We start from the raw sequence: 11,358 nt of genomic DNA on the forward strand, positions 1-11,358 counted from the left end.
GGTGAAATTGTGGCGTAGGCGAGAGGCTGGCAACCTGTCACTTCTGTCACAATTTTTGATTTCCTTTAACCCCTTAATTGCCAAGAGTGGCACTGAGACTTTAGTAGTTTCATGTGCTCTGCCTACCCCTTTATGGGATACAGGCGTTGTAACAGACCGACCTCTACAGTCAATAATTTAACGTTTTAATTCAGTTAGATAATTTAACTTGTCAATATTGAATTTCGCGCGTTATTTTGGGATTGTAGACGTGACGCTCAATTGAACGCCATCTATGAATGGTGTAGGGAACTATTAGGTCGATTCGTTTTGATTCATTATTTGCTACCCTGCGGAATTTACGTAAACATTTAAAATAAATTATTTAATCTAATCTTTGTTCAACAAAATAATTACTGATCTGAAAATATTGGACATTTCTGTTTTACCGACCTTCTTATTAAAGTTATGCCGGGAGATCGATTAAAATGCGCGGGAACTATAACCACCAATCATATGTTAGCGTCGAAGATATTAACCAATCAGGACGCGGTATTTTGATAGGACCTATTAGGAATTGGTAGGAACTACGGGGAGCAACCGAGGTGATAAGATGGATGACACGGGGGAGTTAGGGGCTTTTTCCGTCGGCAGAGCGTCGAGACAGTAGGGAATTCTGTGAGTGTTAGTTTGTAAGGAAAACGTGTAATAAGCTTGTTCACAGACACGAGGTCTAGCTGCCGCCATCAGAAGAATCAAAGGATGAAGAAAACCAACGGATGTGACGGGCGAGACATTGCATGCGGCATGTCGTGGCAAGCTGAGCGTTGGCGCGAAAGACAGCATCATGCCGCCATGAGGTTTCAAAAGAGCTACGTTTCACTGGTTCCGGGTTACTGTGAGTGTTCAGGTTCCTTATCTATTTCCTTTACAGCACACCATCTGTCAGATCTGGGTCACTGTTGAATAGTCTGCAGCCATGTCGGTTGAAATGTAAGTTACATAGTTAACTATGGGCGTAAATATCTACGTGCTACCTATTATCTTCGTGAGGAATTCCAAAGACAGCGTGGCTATCGAGGCAGCTTCCACAACGACTACTTATCATTAGCGTCATGATTACTGTGAGTATTCAGTATTCTTAAACCTGAAGGCATGCTGACCGAGACGCGTCATATAGTCCTAACATGGGCGTGAGTATCTAATTGCTATCGCCTTGTGAGGGAGACTAGGACAGAGCTTGTGTCAAAGATGGACGGCACATGGAGGGGCTTCTACATTCACGTGGGCGAGTGGAGCCACGTAAGTCTACCTACCACGAGGTGGACGTGACATTGGATAACACTGGCATGGTACGTTAATTTAAATATTTAGTTGTTGGTTGTTATTCAACTTTGTGCATACCCATAGGTTATAATGACCGCGTACTTATTAGTAAGATCATATATCGTTCGTATTGTTTCATAGAATTTGTAGTAGCATAAACAAAACATAATGGGCGTAGTATAAACGGAACGTAATATTGGTCTTGAATGAATGGCGGGTAGTTCCATAGGTCACGTTAGCTTATTCCTTACGTTAATTTAAATATTGAGTTGTTGGTTGTTAATCAACTTTGTGCACATCCATAGGTTATAGTGACCGCGTACTTATTAGTAGGATTGTAGTTGGTTTGATATAGTTCGTCATAGCATAAACAAAACATAATGGGCGTAGTGAAAACGGAACGTAATATTTGTCTTGAAGGAATGGCGGGTAGTTCCATAGGTCACGTTAGATTATACCTTGTATTTTGCAATAAATTAAATGTTGTTGATTGTTTTAGGTTACCAGCTATGCTATAACGTTCGAAGTGAATATTTTCAGTTTAGTTTGATTCTTTTTAACAGTGTAACGGATACTTGTTTGTGTTTTGACGATTTATAAATAATATACGTGGGTCGGAGTTCGGGAACGATTATGAAGAGTGAACGTATTATTGGGTTAGTGCGTACAATCGGAGTTGAAAGTAAGTCTCAACGTCATCATTATCCTCCTTGCGTTATCTCGGCATTTGCCAAGGCTCATGGGAGCTTGGGGTCCGCTTTGACAACTAATCCCAAGATTTGGCATAGGCACTAGTTTCACGGAAGTAAGTTTCAACGTTCATCATTATCCTCCTTGCGTTATCTCGGTATTTGTCACGGCTCATGGGAGCATGGGGTCCGCTTTGACAACTAATCCCAAGATTTGACGTAGGCACTAGTTTCACGGAAGTAAGTTTCAACGTCATCATTATCCTCCTTGCGTTATCTCGGCATTTGCCACGGCTCATGGGAGCTTGGGGTCCGCTTTGACAACTAATCCCAAGATTTGGCATAGGCACTAGTTTCACGGAAGTAAGTTTCAACGTCATCATTATCCTCCTTGCGTTATCTCGGCATTTGCCACGGCTCATGGGAGCTTGGGGTCCGCTTTGACAACTAATCCCAAGATTTGGCATAGGCACTAGTTTCACGGAAGTAAGTTTCAACGTCATCATTATCCTCCTTGCGTTATCTCGGCATTTGCCACGGCTCATGGGAGCTTGGGGTCCGCTTTGACAACTAATCCCAAGATTTGGCATAGGCACTAGTTTCACGGAAGTAAGTTTCAACGTCATCATTATCCTACTTGCGTTATCTCGGCATTTGCCACGGCTCATGGGAGCTTGGGGTCCGCTTTGACAACTAATTCCAAGATTTAGCGTAGGCACTAGTTTCACGGAAGTAAGTCTCAAAGTATGTATGTTTATAGTAGTCTGTCCCTTATACGCGTAAGGGCAGTAGAAGATTTTGTAATATTTACTAGGGTTTGTGTCGAAATAAATCAAAATCGTGTGTATGTTAATTTGGTAATATGATGACGAATATTTACCTATTTAGTTACGTGTAGATATGGTAGAAGTAGGTGTAGTCTATAAATAGCGGCCGTGTGTTTGCAACCTTGCTGGTACTATTAGTGATTTGTTTATATGCGTGATTTTTGTAATGGTTGTCACATAATTATTACATTCAATTTGCGATTAATTACATTATAGAAGTGAGTAGTGTATGTATGGTTCTCAATGGTTTATTTGAATCGTAGATGTGTTCGATACAGTTTTAGGTAGCGTTAAGTTCTTTCATTCAAACGATCAGAAATGTATCAAATAGTTAGTTTAATCGTAATATTACCTAATATGAATAAACGTAAAGAAATAGTACCTATAGGATTTGAAATAAACGGACGTTGTAGGTAATTGCATTCCTTTATTTACTATATTATTCAAATTGTTCATTTCTCAATTCTCGGTCCATGGGCGAGGAGAATCGACGAGCACCTCCGTCAGCGGATTACCAGACCTCCAGTTTACCAGTGTATCGTCGAGGTTTTGGGAACCCTTCTACATGGACATGCTGCCACATTACCGCCACCTCGGGCCACTTGCAAAATACATCGGGCCAAGGTGCTTCTCGTCGGCATCTAGCCAAGGCGCCGTGACTAGGACGTGCAAATGCAAAATGGTGTATTACTGAAGACAATACAAACGGTGCGTTGGTTCTGAATTGATATTTCTCTTAATCATGATTGATTTGATTTCATATTTTGTGTAAAATTTGGCATACTTCCCTAGGTCGTCATATTGAGCATAATCTAAGCCTGGATCGTGCTGTAAACGGTAATTTATTATTTATTTAATTAAGAGAAGTAATTTAATATTGATGTCCCTTTTATGGTATGATTATAATTTATAATTAAATATCAAAATGATGATCACTCTAGGGTGTAAAGGTAATTCCCATATTCTTAACAATCTTATTACATTGTGCAGTATTTATAGGTTTCACGTTTTATTTTAATCGGAACTATCAAACTAAACTAATAAAATAAAATAAATAAATAGATATTATGGTACACTTTTACAGATTAGTCCTGGTAGGTCGAAAGATTGTCTTGTGGGAACTCAGACAATTACTTATATATAAAATATAAATACTTACATACATACAGAAAATATCCCTGACTCTGGAACAAATATTTAGATATGTTATAAACACAATTTTATTTCTATTTCCGGTTCACGAGCGGTTGCGGGTGCGAGCCTGATGCCATCGGCGACATGCAGAGCTTTACTATGGCGCTACGACGGGCCTCCTCTGCCACGACGGGCGTCAGACGCAAGCTTCTTTACGACAAGCTACGCGTGAGCCACTCCGTCTTCATCGTCATGAACCGTGAGATCTTCGGACAGCGGCCGTCAACCCTGACGCTATAGTCTATGCGGCGACCTAGATGATTTACTTACTTGCGTAGAATGTAACTATACTGCGTGTCCCGAGATTTTAGGCGGGGTAGTTTTGACGTTAGGTACGTTTTATTTACTTAAATGATTAAATTGATTGCGGCATATTTGTTTAAGATTAAGACACGTGTTAAGTATATTTGTATGTTTCCATTATTGCGGTTCAGCCACACACGTATTTATTAATGATAATTATTGATTTACATGTCTAGTCGTTGACTGTGAAAGTAGACGTTTCTCATGACAAATGAAGTTATTCCTGACTCTATTTTTGATATTACGAGACCTTTTGATTATCTGGTAAAGCCACCTGTTTGATAATTAATAATATTGACACCTACTTAATGATCATGATGACGTATTCATTTTAGATGTAAGATGCTAGGTACCATATTATCCAAATATATCTCGTATCCAAGTTCTAATATAACAATTCATATTTATTTCACTATAAGAATAATATTTAAATACACTCGAGTACATACATAGCTTCAATCTATTTATATATCTATATTTCGCACACGTTGATTCAGTCTTGGCTGGTTGCGAATCATGAATCATTTGCAGTGCATTACAATGACATTGCTAAGGTGTAATGTTAGATTTATTATTAACGCATCATTCATTAAACAGATTGGCATAGATATATATGGTCTTACGTAAACTTCAATTTCAAGTCAGCATGATTCGCAAACAGCTATATTCTATGAAGTTCAGGAGTCATGAAATGCTATTGTGGGTGTGATATTCTATCATTAGAATTTTATACATACCCAATTCACGTGTCATACTGAATCAAGTCATTTGACTGAAACTATGTTTAATACATATTAAATGTAAGGTTGTACTCCGATACGTCCGTCCGTTCGAAAGTAGGCATATTATATTTATTTACTAATTTGTAGTTGTTGAAACCGGTCACAGTGGCTTTATTATTATACATGTGGCTGTTTCGACAATGAGGTAATTTTAGTTATATCTGGAACTGTCTTTATATTGACTCATTCCAGTTATGACAAAGGTTTCGGTACTACCCAAATTTATATTCATGTAAGATTAAGCTGAGCGATGGTTCTAGTCCAGGTTGAGGAAATACGAACCATGTGTTTTATTATAGGGCCCCCGTCTCTGTTTCATTGAAGAGGGCTTCTCCTCAGGTCCCATCCCCACTGAAAGTAATCCTTGAAAAGGGAGGGCTACGGTGGAGTAACACGTGTAGCGGAGCTGCTAAGTATCTTGTTTGTAGTAATCTTATGATTCATACAAAACGTTTACTGGCCTTCCCTCTAACTATAGAGACGCGTGTGATCATGGAGAATTATATGATCTTTTATCGGACTCTGGTCGGATACCACACATCAAAGCCGTCTAGAACCTATGAGAGATTATTAACCTCCCGTGGACGATAATTGTGTATTGTCGTTTACCGGTACAAGTCGTCTAAGACTCCTTTATATATTAAACAACTATATATTTTATATGGATGAGATAGTCTTGTATCGGGGCCAATGATAATATAAATTGTTGGAGGAGCGCTAACCCCTTTACCTCTTCAATAAAACTCAATTATTACTGAGTCTTGGTTTGGCCATACCTCGGTAATGAGGACAAAAATTAGTCAGTAAGATATTTAGTATGATTCAACCTGGAATTAGGCCTGTATTGAAAATGCTTGGCATTTTTGTGGTAATGGGTAATTTAATCAAATCCTTTTCCACTGGCTTTTATTTGTAGTATTTCGATAATTCTAAATGATTTTCAGTACTTTGTATCTGTAAAGAAATAAAGAATGGGTGGTTTCAGGACGTTGTCGGTCAGTTTTATATCATTGCTGTGTTTATAGTCTCTCTTAGACACTATTTGTCGATTAACTATCTACTGTACTCGCTACTGTATTCACATGAGGCACTTTCACGAAAAAAAGGGTTTAGGGTTCATACTGAAACGTATTATAGCCAATTACACGTCTAAAAATACTCGGACAGTCGAGTAAATGGCGAATTCATTATGGTTGCATGATCGATATTATTACCCAAGGGTTTGCAAAATTATGCAAGTTACTATGTAACATACACCCGGGCTAGGTAGGGCCCATAATGATTGTATTTGTATGTAATATATTTCTGGTAGCGTGTGGAGTGCTTCATGTAGGACTTTGGTTGACATAGTTGTCTATAGAGGTGACGTATGCATAGTAATTTTATAAGAATCACAGCCTGGCCTTTCAGTGAATTGCAAACAACTATTCTTTGTACATAATATACAATTATAGTCTGAGTTACAAAAGCCAGATCCCTACCCAACCAACCAAGTCTAAAATATATATATATATTTTCATGATATATTTTGTTTGACCAATATAAGCGTGCTATAGATGTTAATAAAAACATCATGTCTAAACCACGTTTATAGATACTGGTCTTGTTTATTTTATGGTTAATAATCAGACTGATAATCCCACAATAGCATTTTATAAGCAGGAATAATGGTTTATAATATTATTATTTGTGTCCTCGAATTTCATGAAATATCATGAAATTCCGTATTAACGTCTTATTCAACTGGCTTAATTTTAATAAACAATTGTATTTTACTTTTGCGCGATGTTACAGGTGCATAATGAAATGGCTGATCTCATGATATCAAGGGCAACGCTTATATCATTGTCTTGTTTATGATCGTTTATGGGTGCTCATGTCACATACTTACTTACTTATTTGGTCCCGGTTTCAGTACTCTTTAGTCTGAACCTTACGTGACGTAGTCCATGTAGACGACGGGTCTACGGTATTGCAGACGATGCGGGTCCAAGTGACTATAATACCATGCGTATGGGTGCGTTCACGTAGGGGCTTGCGGCTAGACATATTTTTAGTACCCATAATAACGACTTATGCATGATAATTTTATGAGATTTCAAAGCTTGCCTTAACGTTGATTGCAACCAGCTATTTTATTTATTGATATAAATGAATATTAATTTAGTTATAAGCCAGATTTACCTGTCAGGTTTATTGATCTTATAACATATTAATATGTTATTTAACTTGAATCTCAACAAACATATTTTATATATCTCAATTTATCTCTAAATTTCACTATCGTTCAACAGTGTTTATAAACCAATATTTTAACCAAACACCATTAATAACTTATTATTATCGTGGTTTTCTAATTATTAAATTATAAACCACAAAATACTTTCATATACTTCTAGTTGCGTTAATTATGCCATACATTTAGAAGTATTTAGTTCTATCTTTGGTTGTAATTAATAGATAATTTAGATCGCTTTAAGGATGCGGATTATGCTTGTTGGAACATATCACTGGTTGTATCACTAACATGTCTCACACCTCAGGAGCTTTGGCTACTACTTATCATAACGTTAGTCTATACTACCCTAGATGATTTTGCCATACATTGTTTGTGTATTTTAATATGCTTTACTTCTTTGTCCGTAACATATTTTATTATGCTTGTATACAGGTTAAACTTGGGCAGTCAGGTTTTTGTTTCCGTCTACTTTTCCTGACGTAGGGACTTGGCCCTAGTAATGAAGGCGGTGTATTCAAGTAGATCCTAATCAGATTTAATTGAATACAGAGTTATAATAATTATTTTCTGATAAAAGTATAAATGATTATAGATACAATAAATCGAAATGTTTTAGTACCTAATCTTTTGTTTATTTTATACTTCACCCTCGTAGCTTACACCCTAATTATTATAGGTTCAACTTTTAGTTAATGGTAAGCATTAAAGCTTGAGTAGAGTCAATAATCTTATTGAAGTAGCTTTCATTATTTCTTTGAGCTTACCCTGGGTAAGATGTAACAATATGGTTTAGGCCGTGTCCAGGATAATAACATTTTATTTATTTTGTTTTCATGCCTTTCATTAGGCACAATTTGATGTTCGTGCAATGGTCTGAGGTCTAAAGTGAGATATGTTATGTGGTTGTACTGTGTTCTAACAAGCATTTTCTTTTCAGATCTTATATCCTAATATTAATTTGGGATGAATACTGTCTTCCGTTTTGATATGTTTTGCACTGAATTTTATGTTTCCTTTTTCACAGATGGATGTTCTTCCAAGTTATTTTATAATGATATGTGTTTATTTCAGAATTCTGTTAGTTTTAGTAGAAAATTCGCCATTTTATTTATTTTATTCCGTTGATTTGCAGCATCATTTTATTGATTAATTTATCATTAAATTATTATAGAACTGGAAAAGTCGGTAGTGGAAATAAAAGGAAAGAATAACTTTTGTAACGGTTGCTAATTAGAATTCTATACATTTTTACATTTCTTTTTCAACGAGTTTCGCCTATTTACCTTAATCGTAGGATAATTATTTTAGTAGATTCCTAAATTCTTTCTTTTTTGCTCGATTCAAAGTATTTCTTTCATCGAAAAAAAAAATATTTTAATGTTATCAGTAGAATCTCCAAATAATTTGTTTTTGCTTAGTTAGTAAAAAAAAAAAAAAAAAAAAAAAAAAACTTTGTATTAGTATACTAGCGACAATTACTGAATCTGCTATTATATTGTGTGTGATAATACAATTTATTACTTTCAGCGATAATGGTTTTGTTGGTAAGTTCTTATGTTAGTTATCTTGAATGTGTAAAATTATATATTTCTTTCATTTAATTGATTATTCTGTACATAGTTTCCAACGCATTTCATTTATTGATTAATTTAAATTAATTGTTAAAATTAGTTCATGCCTCTACTCCCTTTATCGAGTTTTTAGAACAAGATATTTAACTAGTTTCTTCTAGACGGTTTATTTAAATTCATATGGGAATTTTTGTCTTTTCTATTCATATTTTTGATTAGATTTTAGTCTCATTTTAAATTAAGTCAGAATTCCAAGTGTCTTCTACACGATGTCTTTTACATTCAGGGGTTCAGCATACATATGTTTTCAAACTTATCGTGTATTTATTATTATTTTGTAAAAAAAAAAAAAAAGGAGATATCTTGAGCTTCATGTTATTAATTTAAGGTCCGTATCGTGGGTTAGTTGTTATTGAATCTTAACGTGTCTACTTCTTTCTAGGTTGTTAAATTAATTCATAATATAAACTAAATAAAATTGAACGTATATTTCATATTTGTCCCACTTTCTAGGATAGTTCTGTAGGTATTTATATTATTTTGCTCCATTTTTTTAATTTTGAGTTTGGCTCATTACAAGCTAAACTAAGAAACAAATCACTTTTTATTAATGATTTTATATTATGTATTTCATTCACGTGGCACTGCTCACTCCGCGAGCCTCTTTTAATTAGTTTTATATTTAACTGTCTATCATTATTAATTCTATATTATCTAACTGTCATTTTAATTCAATATTCTTTGGGTTCTTCATCTACGTCGGAACTATTAACAGTTGTTACTTTATCATGTTTGTCATAGTCTAAAATTTACTATTCAAAATTAATAATGCATATATATAGACTTCTTCTTGCATTCTACATAGTTTATATCAGGACCTACATAGACGCAAATACATCTATTTTCATTGTTAATTTTGTTGTAAGTGGGGTTGTTGGTTAAATTTAGCAATTTTATTTTGTATTGGATTTTGTTGATAAAGGTAAAACAGTACTTAAGAGTCATTAGGGATAAGTCTTTTGTATCTATGCTTATAAAAAATAAAATAAAAAGTAAATTAAATTAAATCCATTACATAATATCATCAACTTAAATTGATTTCTTTCGTAAAATACGATGTTGATTCTTACTTCCAGCATTTCCAATTAAAATAGATTATATAGTATTTAAAATAGGTTGATCTATATTAATTACCAAATTATGTTCATCGTCGTACATTTTAGTTTTGTAAAATATAACAATTAGTTTCCATTTGTTCCAAATTTTAATTCTTTATTTTGCTTTGCGTTTAAAATTCTGTGTATTTTAGGTTAATTATATTCCCTTCACCAATTTTAGTTCTTAATAATATTTTGTAATGGGGTTTTTCTCTACATTATTCATTACTAATAGTCAGAATAGAGCGACATAGCGGAATCACGGTTAATTCGATTTCCTGTATAGTCCAGCTCCAGCAACTGTTTGTTTTCATATAATTGTCCTCGATTATTACGTCTCGCGTCCCATTTAAAACATCATTTAAAACTTATTGAGACTTAAACAAACAGAGTAGGTTTCATCAGATTCTATTTTATAATTAATATTTTGAAGTGATCATGTGATTTAGTGTTCGGTTTTAGTACCTCGTTCGGTTTAATTTCAATAAAATAAATTAAAGTGGGTTGAGCTTTCGTTACGTTACTAAATTTGTTTTAAAGATCTCTAGCATATATTTCTTTTATCAAGTCACATTATGTAGCTCGTTGCTATCTAGATATTACTTGCGATGTCAGTTGTTATATGAAGTTAGTATTATTACTCCGGTAAACTTCGTAAATATACTAAGGGCGATTGTAACAGACCGACCTCTACAGTCAATAATTTAACGTTTTAATTCAGTTAGATAATTTAACTTGTCAATATTGAATTTCGCGCGTTATTTTGGGATTGTAGACGTGACGCTCAATTGAACGCCATCTATGAATGGTGTAGGGAACTATTAGGTCGATTCGTTTTGATTCATTATTTGCTACCCTGCGGAATTTACGTAAACATTTAAAATAAATTATTTAATCTAATCTTTGTTCAACAAAATAATTACTGATCTGAAAATATTGGACATTTCTGTTTTACCGACCTTCTTATTAAAGTTATGCCGGGAGATCGATTAAAATGCGCGGGAACTATAACCACCAATCATATGTTAGCGTCGAAGATATTAACCAATCAGGACGCGGTATTTTGATAGGACCTATTAGGAATTGGTAGGAACTACGGGGAGGAACCGAGGTGATAAGATGGATGACACGGGGGAGTTAGGGGCTTTTTCCGTCGGCAGAGCGTCGAGACAGTAGGGAATTCTGTGAGTGTTAGTTTGTAAGGAAAACGTGTAATAAGCTTGTTCACAGACACGAGGTCTAGCTGCCGCCATCAGAAGAATCAAAGGATGAAGAAAACCAACGGATGTGA

Source organism: Leguminivora glycinivorella, chromosome Z, assembly GCF_023078275.1.
Source record: "Leguminivora glycinivorella isolate SPB_JAAS2020 chromosome Z, LegGlyc_1.1, whole genome shotgun sequence".
Classification (NCBI taxonomy): Eukaryota; Metazoa; Arthropoda; class Insecta; order Lepidoptera; family Tortricidae; genus Leguminivora; species Leguminivora glycinivorella.